The following is a 15,000-nucleotide window of genomic DNA, read 5'->3' on the forward strand; positions in this document are numbered from 1 at the left end:
TACATGAGTTATATGACATTTGCACCTAGTCCACCCACGCATGCTGCCAGAAGGTCACTCATGTCGCTGGACGAGAACATGTGTATCTTTATAAGGTTCAAAGAGGACAGCCTCCACCCATTAACAGGAAGTGATGATGATATAGTTTGGTCCGCCAACACAGGGACATGGAGTGATGATGATATAGTTTGGTCCGCCAACACAAGGACAGGAAGTGATATAGTTTAGTCCGCCAACACAGTGACAGGAAGTGATGATGATATCGTTTGGTCCGCCAACACAGGGACAGGAAGTGATGATGATATAGTTTGGTCCACCAACACAGGGACAGGAAGTGATATAGTTTAGTACGCCAACACAGTGACAGGAAGTGATGATGATATAGTTTGGTCCACCAACACAGGAACAGGAAGTGATGATGATATAGTTTAGTCCGCCAACACAGGGACATGGAGTGATGATGATATAGTTCGGTCCGCGAACACAGGGATAGGACGTGATGATGATATAGTTCGGTCTGCCAACACAGGGACAGGAACTGATGATGATATAGTTTTGTCCGCCAACACAGGAACAGGAAGTGATGATGATATAGTTCGGTCTGCCAACACAGGGACAGGAACTGATGATGATATAGTTTTGTCCGCCAACACAGGAACAGGAAGTGATATAGTTTAGTCCGCCAACACATTGACAGGAAGTGATGATGATATAGTTTTGTCCGCCAACACAGGGACAGGAAGTGATGATGATATAGTTTGGTCCGCCAACACAGGCACAGGAAGTGATGATGATATAGTTTGGTCGGCCAACACAGGGACAGGAAGTGATGATGATATAGTTTAGTCCACCAACACAGGGACAGGAAGTGATGATGATACAGTTTGGTCCACCAAGACAGGGACAGGAAGTGATGATGATATAGTTTGGTCCGCCAACACAGGGACAGGAAGTGATGATGATGATATAGTTTGGTCTGCCAACACAGGGACAGGAAGTGATGATGATATAGTTTGGTCCACCAAGACAGGGACAGATAGTGATGATGATATAGTTTGGTCCACCAACACAGGGACAGGAAGTGATGATAATATAGTTTGGTCCACCAACACAGAGACAGGAAGTGATGATGATATAGTTTGGTCCGCCAACACAGGGACATTGAGTGATGATGATATAGTTTAGTCCGCCAACATGGGGACAGGAAGTGATGATGATATAGTTTGGTCCACCAAGACAGGGACAGGAAGTGATGATGATATAGTTTGGTCCACCAACAGAGGGACAGGAACTGATGATGATATAGTTTGGTTCGCCAACACAGGGACAGGAAGTGATGATGATATACTTTGGTCCACCAACACAGGGACAGGAAGTGATGATGATATAGCCTATCTAATACAGAATATGTCATCGGAAACCCCAGTGGAAGAGGAGCTGGAAGGTTGCCAGGTTCCCTGTGCCGTCTCCCACTGCCAAGGGGATATCCTTCACACGTCTTAATTGTTTACATTGAGCCAAAAGGCCCAGAGCATTAACCCTGGGAGTCCAATGTATTTCTGTATATGTGTGTCAGAGAAGACAACCTGCTCAGTTTGAGCTATCCACAACCAGGTAGAATACAGTACAACATTTGCTTTATTAGTCCAATTACACAGATATTCTTTATTTATTGTTGTCATAGTACCCAGCCTGACACGCAACACACACATCACAGGCTGAGATCAACTGTTGCCGAGCAGTGCCCCTGGATCAAAGTGACTTGCTCAAGGGCACAGCGGCGGTAGGTAGTATACGGGATATGTAGGTAGGGAGATCAAAATGTGTTTGTTTCTAAAATCAGTGACTGTGTGGCCTACGATAGGCCTGTATAGTGCTGTTGCTTGAATACGCAGGATTCTATGTTATTACCCAGGGTTTTGTCCTATGAAGAGGAAGCCTGCACTCTTCAACTCAGTCACACAAACAATGGGGAAGGAAAGCTGCTCGTAGAAAGCCTCAGACTCACCCGGGTCACATCCATTCATTGGGATGATGATGCTGAGGCACTTGATTATCTTTGCTTTGCACTATAGGCCTAGTTTTAATGGAAGCAGAGTCTAGCAGGGACTGGCAGACTGACTGACGTTTCAGCATGACCCCTGACCTCTTCCTGAGATACAGTTTGTAGGTAGAACTCCAGCAGCTTGACATCCAAACTGATTTCACAGTTGATTCACTTCGTATTCAGTCTGGTTTAACCACACTGATCTCTCCCATTCATTGTTCTAACTCAGGATAATGAGACAGGAGCACTAGATTATCTCTGCTCCAGTTTTAATGGGAAGCAGGGAAGGTCTGCCACACAGACATCTTTCTGAGATGGTGTGTAGGTTAAATGACAGTATGTTGAAGTTGTTCACGAGTGTGTATTTACAGGTGGAGAGTTGGCACATTCCTTGTTGTCCATGGCCTTAATGCGGCTTATGGAGCCTGGGTTTGGTCAAGCAGGGTGAGAACAGAACATAACAACAGGTGGTGACCTAGTGGCTGAGTTAGGCTGTGAGGATCACTCACTAACGCACAGAATGGGGGGGGGGGTTCCAAAGTGGTGGCGTTTAGGCTAGCTCAGTGTAAAATATGCCCTTGTACTGATCTAGGATCAGCTTTACTGTCCCTAAATCCCAAACCCCCTAACCATTTGGGGGAGAAACATTCTTCATTGTAAGATTGTTAGTGTGAGTGTGTGTATCTAATTCTAAGTGTGTGGGTGTTAGTGTAAGTGTGTCTATCTAATTCTAAGTGTGTGGGTGTGGGTGTGAGTGTGTGTGTGTGTGTCTGTACAAGAGTGTGAGTATAGGCGTGATAGGTGGATATACAGAATAGGACTATATAAATACTGGTGGTAATATACTAGTAGTAATATATACATGTAAACAGGGATGAAAAGTGACTGGTAGCAGGACTATATAAATACTGGTGGTAATATACTAGTGATAATATATACATGTAAACAGCAATAATAGTGACCAGTAGCAGGACTATATAAATACTGGTGGTAATATACTAGTGATAATATATACATGTAAACAGCAATAATATTGACCAGTAGCAGGACTATATAAATACTGGTGGTAATATACTAGTGGTAATATATACATGTGACACACCCTGACCATAGAGAGCCCTTGGGGTTCTCTATGGTGCAATAGGTCAGAGCGTGAATAGGGGTTGTTCTGGTCTTGTATTTCTATGTTGGTGTGAGTATGGTTCCCAATTGGAGGCAGCTGATGATCGTTGCCTCTAATTGGGGGATCATACTTAGAGTGGTCCTTTTCCCACCTGCGTTGTGGGATATTGTTTCATTTTGGTTCGGTGCTATGTTGCTCTACGAACTGCACAGTCATTTATTCTTTGTTGTTTTGAAGGTTCACTTTAATAAATATACGTGGAACTCTACTCACGCTGCGCCTTGGTCCGCTCATTATGTATACGACGAACGTGACAACATGTAAACAACAGTAATAGTGACCAGTAGCAGGATAAATTGCTAGAAACTAATGGTAATAGAAATCAATAATCAATGAACAACAGCATAGTGGTAGTAATACGTCTAATCAATAATCATTTTAGCAGCAGGGTACGTGTGAGGGTGTGTGTGCGGGTGTCTGTGAGTGTGTGGTGTCACTAATGAGTGTGTGAGTGAGAGTTTCTGTGAGTGTGTGGCGTCACTAATGAGTGTGTGGGTGAGGGTATGTGTGAGTGTGTGGTGTCACTAATGAGTGTGTGAGCGAGAGTTTCTGTGAGTGTGTGGCGTCACTAATGAGTGTGTGTGTGAGGGTGTGTGTGAGTGTGTGGCGTCAGTAATGAGTGTGTGAGTGAGGGGCTTCAGTAATGAGTGTGTGTGTGAGGGTATGTGTGAGTGTGTGGCGTCAGTAATGAGTGTGTGAGTGAGTGTGTATGCGTGTGTGTTTGGCGTGAGTGAGGGTGACAGTGAGGGTATGTGTGTCTGAGTGGGTAGTGTCCTGTGGATGTACAAAGAGTCAGTCTGGCTAGTCTGTGGGAGAGGGAGAGCAGTGGTCTTCGCCATTTAACGGTCTTATGGCCAGGAGATAGAAGCTGTTTAGGTCTCTGTTGGTCTGTACGTTGATGCACCGGTACCGCCTGCCTAACGGGAGCATGGAGAACAATCCATGTTTTGGGTGGCTGGAGCCTTTGGTCATTTTTTAGACCTTTCTCAAACATTGCTTGGCATATATGGCCTGGATGGATGGGAGCTCACCCCCAGTGAAGAGCTGGGCCGTCCACACCACCCTCTGTAGGGCCTTCCGGTCAAGGGCGGTGCAGTTTCCATACCAGACAACCAGTCAGGCTCTCGATGGTGCAGCCGTAAAAGTTCCTTAGGATCCGAGGGGCCAAATTGTTTCAGCCTCCTGAGGGAGAAGAGGTCCCGTGCCTTCTTTATGACTGTGTTGGGGACCATGGTAAGTCCTAAGTGATGTGGACACAGAGGAACTAGAAGCTCTTGGCCCGCTCCACTGCGGCCCCGTCGATGGGGATGTGCACCGCTCCCCTACTTCCTGTAGTCCACCATCAGCTCCTTGGTCTTACTGATGTTGAGGTAGAGGTTGTTGTCTTGGCACCACACTGCCAGGTATCTGACCTCCTCCCTGTAGGGCTGTCTCATCACTGTTGGTGATCAGGCCTACCACCGTTGTGTTGTCAGCAAACTTGATGATGGTGTTTGAGTGGCCCACAGTCGTACGGGAGGGTGCTGAGCACCCTGTTGAGAGTCAGCATGGTAGAGTTGTTGTTGCCCAACCTCTCCACCTGGGGTAGTAAGAAAACAGACAAGCGTGAATGTAAGTGCAAGAAAAATTATGTAATATCTTGATCATGTCTGTGGGGGTGTAGTTCAGGGGGAAGAGTCATTCATGATTTATTGTAGTTAAAAAAATATATATATTTAACCTTTACTTAACTAGGCAAGTCAGTTAATAAGAACAAATTCTTATTTTACAATGAAGGTCTACCCCGTCCAGACCCTCCCCTAACCCGGACGACGCTGGACCAATTGTGCGCCACCCTATGGAACTCTCGATCACGGTCGGTTGTGATACAGCCCGGGATCGAACCAGGGTCTGTAGTGATGCCTCTAGCACTGAGATGAAGTGCCTCAGACCACTGCTCTGCTCGGGAGCACTTGTATTGTAGAAGAGAGAAGAGAGAGATGTTGTTGACTTCCTGCATGACCACTGACAGTATACCAGAGTCAGCGGGATTATATCTATCTGTACTACTGTACTGTTCATGTCTCTATACACTCTTAAAAAAGCAGTGGAACTGGCTTTGAGGTCCAGATTTGAATTTGAATGCTCTGTAGGCTGTTTTAATCAGTAAGAAATAGGTGAGATTATATACACATCCACAAATATGAAAGTGTGCTCTGTCTGATTTTTTTGTGGAGGATGGGTATTAACAACATAGAGCTCTGTGGAGGATGGGTATTAACAACATAGAGCTCTGTGGAGGATGGGTATTAACAACATAGAGCTCTGTGGAGGATGGGTATTAACAACATAGAGCTCTGTGGAGGATGGGTATTAACAACATAGAGCTCTGTGGAGGATGGGTATTAACATAGAGCTCTGTGGAGGATGGGTATTAACATAGAGTTCTGTGGAGGATGGGTATTAACAACATAACATTAGCATACTGGCTAATGGCTTGGCATGTGTCAGGCTGTATGTATTCATGTGTGAGGGAGGGAGATAAAGGTCTGAGCATGTATGTCTGTGTGTGCATGAGGGTGTATGTCTGTGTGTGCGTGAGGGTGTATGTCTGTGTGTGCGTGCGTGAGGGTGTATGTCTGTGTGTGCGTGAGGGTGTATGTCTGTGTGTGCGTGAGGGTGTATGTCTGTGTGTGTGTGCGTGAGGGTGTATGTCTGTGTGTGCGTGAGGGTGTATGTCTGTGTGTGCGTGCGTGAGGGTGTATGTCTGTGTGTGCGTGCGTGAGGGTGTATGTGTGTGTTTGTGTGTGTTTGTGTATGAGTTTGTTTGTGTGTGTTTGTGTGTGAGTTTGTTTGTGTGTGTTTGTGTGTGTTTGTGTGTGTTTGTGTATGAGTTTGTTTGTGTGTGTTTGTGTGTGAGTTTGTTTGTGTGTGTTTGTGTGTGTTTGTGTGTGTTTGTGTATGAGTTTGTTTGTGTGTGTTTGTGTGTTTGTGCGTGAGGTAGTTTGTGTGTGTTTGTGTGTGTTTGTGTATGAGTTTGTTTGTGTGTGTTTGTGTGTGTGTGTTTGTGTGTGTTTGTGTGTTTGTGCGTGAGGTAGTTTGTGTGTGTTTGTGTGTGAGTTTGTTTGTGTGTGTTTGTGTGTTTGTGCGTGAGGTAGTTTGTGTGTGTTTGTGTATGAGTTTGTTTGTGTGTGTTTGTGTGTGTTTGTGTGTGTTTGTGTATGAGTTTGTTTGTGTGTGTTTGTGTGTTTGTGCGTGAGGTAGTTTCTGTGTGTTTTTGTGTGTTTGTGTGTGTTTGTGTATGAGTTTGTTTGTGTGTGTTTGTGCGTGCGTGAGGTAGTTTGTGTTTATGTGTGCGTGTACTTCCATCGTTGGGGAGAGAAACATCGAGTGACGGGGTTGGGGGTGAAGAGAGAGATAAAGCGTAGAAGATAAAGAGAGAGAGAGAAAGCGAAAGAGGGACTGTGTGTTATGCAAGTGTATGTGATTGGTGCGTTGCCTGGGGGGAGAGGGGAGAGGGGAGAGGGGAGAGAGGGGAGAGAGGGGAGATGGGGGATGAGGGAGAGGGGAAAGAGGGGGGAGAGGGGAGAGGGGAGAGAGGGGAGATGGGGGATGAGGGAGAGGGGAAAGAGGGGGGAGAGGGGAGAGGGGGGATGAGGGGAGAGGGGGGATGAGGGATGAGGGGAGAGGGGATAGGGGGGATGAGGGATGAGGGGAGAGGGGGGATGAGGGATGAGGGTAAAGAGGGGGGAGAGGGGGGAGAGGGGAGAGGGGAGAGGGGGGATGAGGGATGAGGGTAAAGAGGGGGGAAAGGGGGGAGAGGGGAGAGGGGAGAGGGGGGATGAGGGATGAGGGAGAGGGGAAGGAGAGGGGAAGAGGGAGGGGGGATGAGGGGAGAGGGGGAAGAAGGTGGAGATGGGGATGGGGGGGGGGGGTGAGGGGAGAAAGACAACCTGTAACTAAATTCAGAAAAATATTTAGCTCCAGATATATAGCAAAGGGCACGTATGAGGTGGGTGGGAGGGGGGGATGAGGGGGGTGAGGGGGGTGAGGGAGGATGAGGGAGGGGGGGTTGGGGTTAGAGAAGAGGGGTGGGTGGGGGAGGGGCTGTGAACAGGCCTACTCCACTAGATTAATATTGTGGGCTTTATCCTCTCTGAATGGGACACTGGCTTTAGTCCCGTAATCCTCTCTGGGAAAGATGATTGCTTTGAATATCCTGAATACTGCATTGACATCACAGGCCTTACCACTACACACACAGACACACACACACACACACACACACACACACACACACACACAGAGAAACACAGACACACACACACACACACACACACACACACACACACACACACACACACACACACACACACACACACACACACACACACACACACACACACACACACACACACACACACACACACACACACACACACACACACACACACAGGCCTCGCTCTTTGAAAGTTATATAATGAGGAAATGAGATCTGTCCATTTTGACATCGTATTTTAATGACTGTATTTAGTCGGTGAACAAGACAGTAGCGTCTCGTGTCACCGTGGTCAATTGATTATTTGTGAAGCACATGCTTGAAGGCAAATTATATTTGCGCAATAATGCACAAAGGGGTGTGGTATATGGCCAATATACCACGGCGAGGGGGATGTTCATAAGCACGACACAACGTGGAATGCCTGGAGACAGCCCTTAGACGTGGTATATCGGCCATACATCACAAACCACGAGGTACCTTATTGTTATCATAAACTGGTTATCAACGTAATAAGAGCAGTAAAAATAAATGTTTTGTCATACCCGTGGTATACTGCACTAGCAGTGTGTTAGCACTAGCAGTGTGTTAGCACTAGCAGTGTGTTAGCACTGGCAGTGTGTTAGCACTGGCAGTGTGTTAGCACTAGCAGTGTGTGTGTGGTGTTGCTTTGTGTTGTTTGTAGTGTCGTGTTGTGTTATGTGTCACTTGTGTAGAGATGCACTGTCAGGGTTTCAGGTAAAATGGTGATGCACAAACAGACACATTCTCAACTGTGCATGGTAATGTACACCTGTAATGAGGCTAATAATGACAAACGTGCCTAAACACACAAACACAAACACACACACACACAAACACAAACACAAACACAAACACACACACACACACACACACACGCAATGTGTATTTTTTTATAAAGCGTGGAATAAAAAAAATATATATATATATAATTAATAAATGATAAAAAATATTTAGCTCCAGATACATAGCAAGGGAAACATATGTATATAGATATTGTGTAGGCCTGTCTCACATTTGAATCTTCACTGTTTGCCGGACCGGGTTCAAACACATTCCGTTTTCCTGTATCTATTACTGTTATTACTGCAGCTTTGGGGTTATTACTGCTGCTCTAGGGGTTATTACTGCTGCTCTGGGGGTTATTACTGCTGCTCTAGGGGTTATTACTGCTGCTCTAGGGTTATTACTGCTGCTCTGGGGGTTATTACTGCTGCTCTGGGGTTATTACTGCTGCTCTATGGTTATTACTGCTGCTCTATGGTTATTACTGCTGCTCTAGGGTTATTACTGCTGCTCTGGGGTTATTACTGCTGTGCTAGGGTTATTACTGCTGCTCTGTGGTTATTACTGCTGCTCTAGGGTTATTACTGCTGCTCCAGGGTTATTACTGCTGCTCTAGGGTTATTACTGCACCTCTCAGGTTATTACCGCTCTATGGTTATTATTATAGCTCTAGGGTTATTATTACTTCTCCGGGGTTATTATTACTGCTCCGGGGCTATTATTGCCGCTCTACGGTTACTATTATTGCTCTCGGGTTATTATTGCTGCTCCGGGGCTATTATTGCCGCTCTAGGGTTACTATTATTGCTCTCGGGTTATCATTACTGCTCCGGGGGTATTATTGCTGCTCCGGGGTTATTATTATTGTTGCTCTAGTGTTGTTATTACTGCTCTAGTGTTGTTATTTCTGCTCTAGGGTTATTATTACAGCTGTTATAGGGTTATTATTACTGCTCTAGGGTTATTATTATTGCTGCTCCGGGGTTATTATTATTGCTGCTCCGGGGTTATTATTATTGTTGCTCTAGTGTTGTTATTACTGCTCTAGGGTTATTATTATTGCTGCTCCGGGGTTATTAATATTGCTGCTCCGGGGTTATTATTATTGTTGCTCTAGTGTTGTTATTACTGCTCAAGGGTTATTATTACAGCTGTTATAGGGTTATTATTACTGCTCTAGTGTTATTATTATTTCTGCTCTAGGGTTATTATTACAGCTGTTATAGGGTTATTATTACTGCTCTAGTGTTGTTATTACTGCTCTAGTGTTGTTATTACTGCTCTAGTGTTGTTATTACAGCTGTTATAGGGTTATTATTACAGCTGTTATAGGGTTATTATTACTGCTCTAAGGTTATTATTATTTCTGCTCTAGGGTTATTATTACAGCTGATATAGGGTTATTATTACTGCTCTAGGGTTATTATTACTGCTCTATGGTTATTATTATTTCTGCTCTAGGGTTATTATTACAGCTGTTATATGGTTATTATTACTGCTCTAGTGTTGTTATTTCTGCTCTAGTGTTGTTATTACTGCTCTAGGGTTATTATTACAGTTCTAGGGTTATTATTACAGCTCTAGGGTTATTATTACCGCTCTAGGGTTATTATTACTGCTCTAGTGTTGTTATTACTGCGCTAGGGTTATTATTACAACTGGTATAGGGTTATTATTACTGCTTTGGGGTTATTATTACAGCTGTTATAGGGTTATTATTACAGCTCTAGTGTTGTTATTTCTGCTCTAGGTTTATTATTATTACTTGGATAACCTTATTCACTATTATGTATGGAATTATTTTAAATTCTTTATGCGGTGCGTACTGCACAGAACACCGGAGGAATTATTACTGAAGATTCGTGTTTGTTTATGTGTCAATTAATCCAGTAAGGAATGTGTTGCCAATTGCCAATTTAACATGAAAGCACACTTTCATTAATTACTTAATTCATGAATTCTCAAACATGTACTCACACACACGCACGCACATGCACACACACACACACACACACACACACACACACACACACACACACACACACACACACACACACACACACACACACACACACACACACACACACACACACACGCTAGGTGCATGGTAATGAATTAACAAAAAAACTGAGCAACCTAAAATGCTATTTGGCCCTAAACACAGAGTACACAGTGGCAGAATACCTGACCACTGTGACTGACCCAAACTTAAGGAAAACTTTGACTATGTACAGACACAGTGAGCATAGCCTTGCTATTGATAAAGACCGCTATAGGCAGACCTGGCTCTCAAGAGAAGACAGACTATGTGCACACTGCCCACAAAATGAGGTGGAAACTGAGCTGCACTTCCTAACCTCCTGCCAAATGTATGACCATATTAGAGACACAAATTTCCCTCAGATTACACAGATCCACAAAGAATTTGAAAACAAACCCAATTTTGATAAACTCCCATATCTACTGGACGTAATACAAGATGACATTGCAGTCAGACGTATTTTGTCTTCTTCTTGTTGTGTCCCGTGTCTTTATATATATCTTTGTATATATGTTTTCTTCGCATATATTTAAAAAATATTTTTCTTAACCCCAACTTCAACATACTGTACTGCAACCCGCCTCACCCAATGTGGTATGAATCTGCTATTTTCTTAACCTCAGAACCGGAACCCCCAACAGAAGCTAGCCAGCTAACTAACTACTAGCTAGTAGTCAGCTAGCCACTGCTAGCGGTCATCAACTAACCTTTAGCCAGGACAACTGCTGCCAGTCTGTACAACCCAGAGCTTATCGGACTCCTTTTTCTCCATATCACAGGATTCCTACTGCAAGCTCTGAACCTCTTCACCTGGATCACTGCAGCTAGCTGCTATACGATTCGCTTCTCCTGGCTAATGTCCCTGTCCCGAAGCAAGCACCAATTAGCCTGGAGCTAGCCTATGCTAAGCCCATCTCCCGGCTAGCTGAAGAGGACCATCAGCCACTCCTTGGGCTACAATACCTATTTCGCCAATTGGCCTGGACCCCTTTTATTGCCGATACGGAGCCCCGCCGATCTATCACGACTGGTCTACTGACGTAATCCGCCCGAGGGGGTTTTTCATCTGGCTCCTTCGTTGCGACGTCCCCTGAATGCCCATCTGCCAGCCTGCTAGCCTGCTAGCCGCAGCCCGCTAGCTATCTAGAGCACACCGGACTGTTAGCTGTAGTGGCCCACCAGTCAATTTCTTGGGTACTATTCCTATTGTTCCAATTGGCCTGGATCCTTTTACTACACGGACACCTGCTGATCCATCACGACTGGTCTGCCGACTTAACCGCATGAGGAGGCTACAACAACTGACTTCTTCCGTCGCGATGTCCCTCTAAGGCCCTTCTGCTAGCCTGCTAGCCCCGGTCCTCTAGCTGTCTGAATCGCCGTGTCTCCAGCCCGTCCAGCTACTCATTGGACCCTATAATCACTCGGCTACGCACGTCTCTCCCTAATGTCAATATGCCTTGTCCATTACTGTTTTGGTTAGTGATTATTTTCTTATTTCACTGTAGAGCCTCCAGCCCTTGCTCAATATGCCTCGGCTACCTCTTGTTTCACCCTCCACACATGTGACCTCACCTGGTTTAATTGATGTCTCTAGAGACAATACCTTTCTCATCGTCACTCAATGCCTAGGTTTACCTCAACTGTATTTACATCCTACCATACATTTGTCTGTACCTTATGCATTGAATCTATTCTACCGCGCCCAGAAACCTGCTCCTTTTACTCTCTGTCCCGAAAGTACTAAACGACCAGTTCATATAGCCCTTAGCCGTACCTTTATCCTACTCCTCCTCTGCTCCTCTGGTGATGTAGAGGTTGATCCCTGCAGTGCCTAGCTCCACTCCCATTCCCCAGGCCCTCTCATGTGTTGACTTCCGTAGCTGTAAAAGCCTTGGTTTCATGCATATTAACATTAGAAGCCTCCTCCCTAAGTTTGTTTTAGTCACTGCTTTAGCACACTCTACCAACCCGGATGTCCTAGCTGTGTCTGAATCCTGGCATAGGAAGGCCACCAAAAACCCTGAAATTTCTATCCCTAACTATAACATTTTCCTAAAAGAAAGAACTGCCAAAGGGGGCGGATTATCCAGGTCTGCCAAAACAATTTGAGCTTCTACTTTTAAAAATCCACCTTTCCAGAAACAAGTCTCTCACTGTTCCACTTGCTATAGACCACCTTCTGCCCCCATCTGTGCCCTGGACACCATATGTGAATTGATTGCCCTCATCTATCTTCAGAACTCGTGCTGTTAGGTGACCTAAACTGGGACATGCTTGACACCCCGGCCATCCTACAATCTAAGCTTGATGCCCTCAATCTCACACAAATGATCAATGAACCTAACAGGTACAATCCCAAATCTGTAAACACAGGCACCCTCATAGATATCATCCTAACCAACCTGCCCTCCAAAATACACCTCTGCTGTCTTCAACCAGGATCTCAGCGATCACTGCCTCATTGCTTGCATCCGTAATGGGTCTGCGGTCAATCGACCACCCCTCATCACTGTCAAGTGCTCCCTAAAACACTTCAGCGAGCAGGCAATCCTAATCGACCTGGCCCGGGTATCCTGGAAGGATGTTGACCTAATTCTGTCAGTAGAAGATGCCTGGTTTTTCATTAAAAGTGCTTTCCTCACAATCTTATATACACAGGCAGTTAGGAAAGCAAAGGCAAGCTTTTTCAAACAGAAATGTGCATCCTGCAGCACAAACTCCAAAAAGTTCTGGGACACTGTAAAGTCCATGGGGAGTAAGAGAACCTCCTCCCAGCTGCTCACTGCGCTGAGGCTTGGAAACACTTTCACCACCGATAAATCCACAATAATTGAGAATTTCAATAAGCATTTTTCTACGGCTGGCCATGCTTTCCACCTGGCCACCCCTACCCTGGTTAACACCCCTGTACCCCCCACAGCAACTTGCCCAGGCCTCCCCATTTCTCCTTCACCCAAATCCAGATTTCTGATGTTCTGAAAGAGCTGCAAAGTCTGGACCCCTACAAATCAGCAGGGTTAGACAATCTGGGCCCTCTCATTCTAAAATGATCAGCCGAAATTGTTGCAACCCCTATTGCTAGCCTGTTCAACCTCTCTTTCGTATCGTCTGAGATCCCCAAAGGTTGGAAAGTTTCCGCAGTCATCCCCCTCTTCAAAGGGGAGACACTAGACCCAAACTGCTATAGACCTATATCTATCCTACCCTGCCTTTCTAAGGTCTTCGAAAGCCAAGTTAACAAACAGATCACAGACCATTTCGAATCCCACCGTACCTTCTCCGCTATGCAATCTGGTTTCCGAGCTGGTCATGGGTGCACCTCAGCCACGCTCAAGGTCCTAAACGATATCCTAACCGCCATCGATAATAGACAATTCTGTGCAGCTGTATTCATCGACCTGGCCAAGGCTTTCGACTCTGTCAATCACCACATTCTTATCGGCAGACTCAACAGCCTTGGTATCTGAAATGACTGCCTCGCCTGGTTCACCACCTACTTCTCAGACAGAGTTCAATGTTTCAAATCGGAGGGTCTGTTGTCCGGACCTCTGGCAGTCTCTATGGGGGTGCCACAGGGTTCAATTCTCGGGCCGACTCTTTTCTCTGTATACATCAATGAAGTCGCTCATGCTGCTGGTGATTCTCTGATCCACCTATACGCAGACGACACCATTCGGTATACTTCTGACCCTTCTTTGGACATTGTGTTAACTGACCTCCAGACGAGCTTCAAAGCCATACAACTCTCCTTCCGTTGCCTCGAACTGCTCTTAAATGTAAGTAAAACTAAATGCATGCTCTTCAACCAATCGCTGCCCGCACCTGCCCGCCCGTCCAGCATCACTACTCTGGACGGTTCTGACTTAGAATATGTGGGCAACTACAAATACCTAGGTGTCTGGTTAGACTGTAAACTCTCCTTCCAGACTCACATTAAGCATCTCCAATCCAAAATTAAATCTAGAATAAGCTTCCTATTTCGCAACAAAGCATCCTTCACTCATGCCGCCAAACATACCCTCGTAAAACTGACTATCCTGCCGATCCTTGACTTCGCCGATGTCATTTACAAAATAGCCTCCAACACTCTACTCAGCAAATGTGATGCAGTCTATCACAGTGCCATCCATTTTGTCACCAAAGCCCCATATACTACCCACCACTGCGACCTGTATGCTCTCGTTTGCTGGCCCTCGCTTCATGCTCGTCGCCAAACCCGCTGGCTTCAGATCGTCTACAAGCCTCTGCTAGGTAAAGCCCCACCTTATCTCAGCTCACCGGTCACCATAGCAGCACCCACCCGTAGCACATGCTCCAGCAAGTACATTTCACTGGTCACCCCCAAAGCAAATTCCTCCTTTGGCTGCCTTTCCTTCCAGTTCTCTGCTGCCAATGACTGGAACGAATTGCAAAAATCACTGAAACTGGAGACCCATATCTCCCTCACTAACTTTAAGCACCAGCTGTCAGAGCAGCTCACAGATCACTGCACCTGTACATAGCCCATCTGTAAACAGCCCATCCAACTTCCTCATATTTTTTATTTAATTTTGTTTTGCTACTTTGCACCCCAGTATCTGTACTTGCACATTCATATTTTGCACATTAATCTATCACTCCAGTGTTTAATTACTATAGTGTAATTATTTCGCCACTATGGC

At 45.5% G+C, this 15,000-nt stretch overlaps 1 protein-coding gene across 3 annotated transcripts in view; it reads left to right on the forward strand.

Annotated features, from left to right (window-relative positions):
- The window catches only part of LOC139383498 (synaptosomal-associated protein 25-B-like), a 68,544-nt gene that overhangs the window by 924 nt on the left and 52,620 nt on the right, over positions 1-15,000 (forward strand). The window lies entirely within an intron of this gene.

This window comes from Oncorhynchus clarkii, chromosome 25 (genome assembly GCF_045791955.1).
Source record: "Oncorhynchus clarkii lewisi isolate Uvic-CL-2024 chromosome 25, UVic_Ocla_1.0, whole genome shotgun sequence".
Taxonomy (NCBI): domain Eukaryota; kingdom Metazoa; phylum Chordata; class Actinopteri; order Salmoniformes; family Salmonidae; genus Oncorhynchus; species Oncorhynchus clarkii.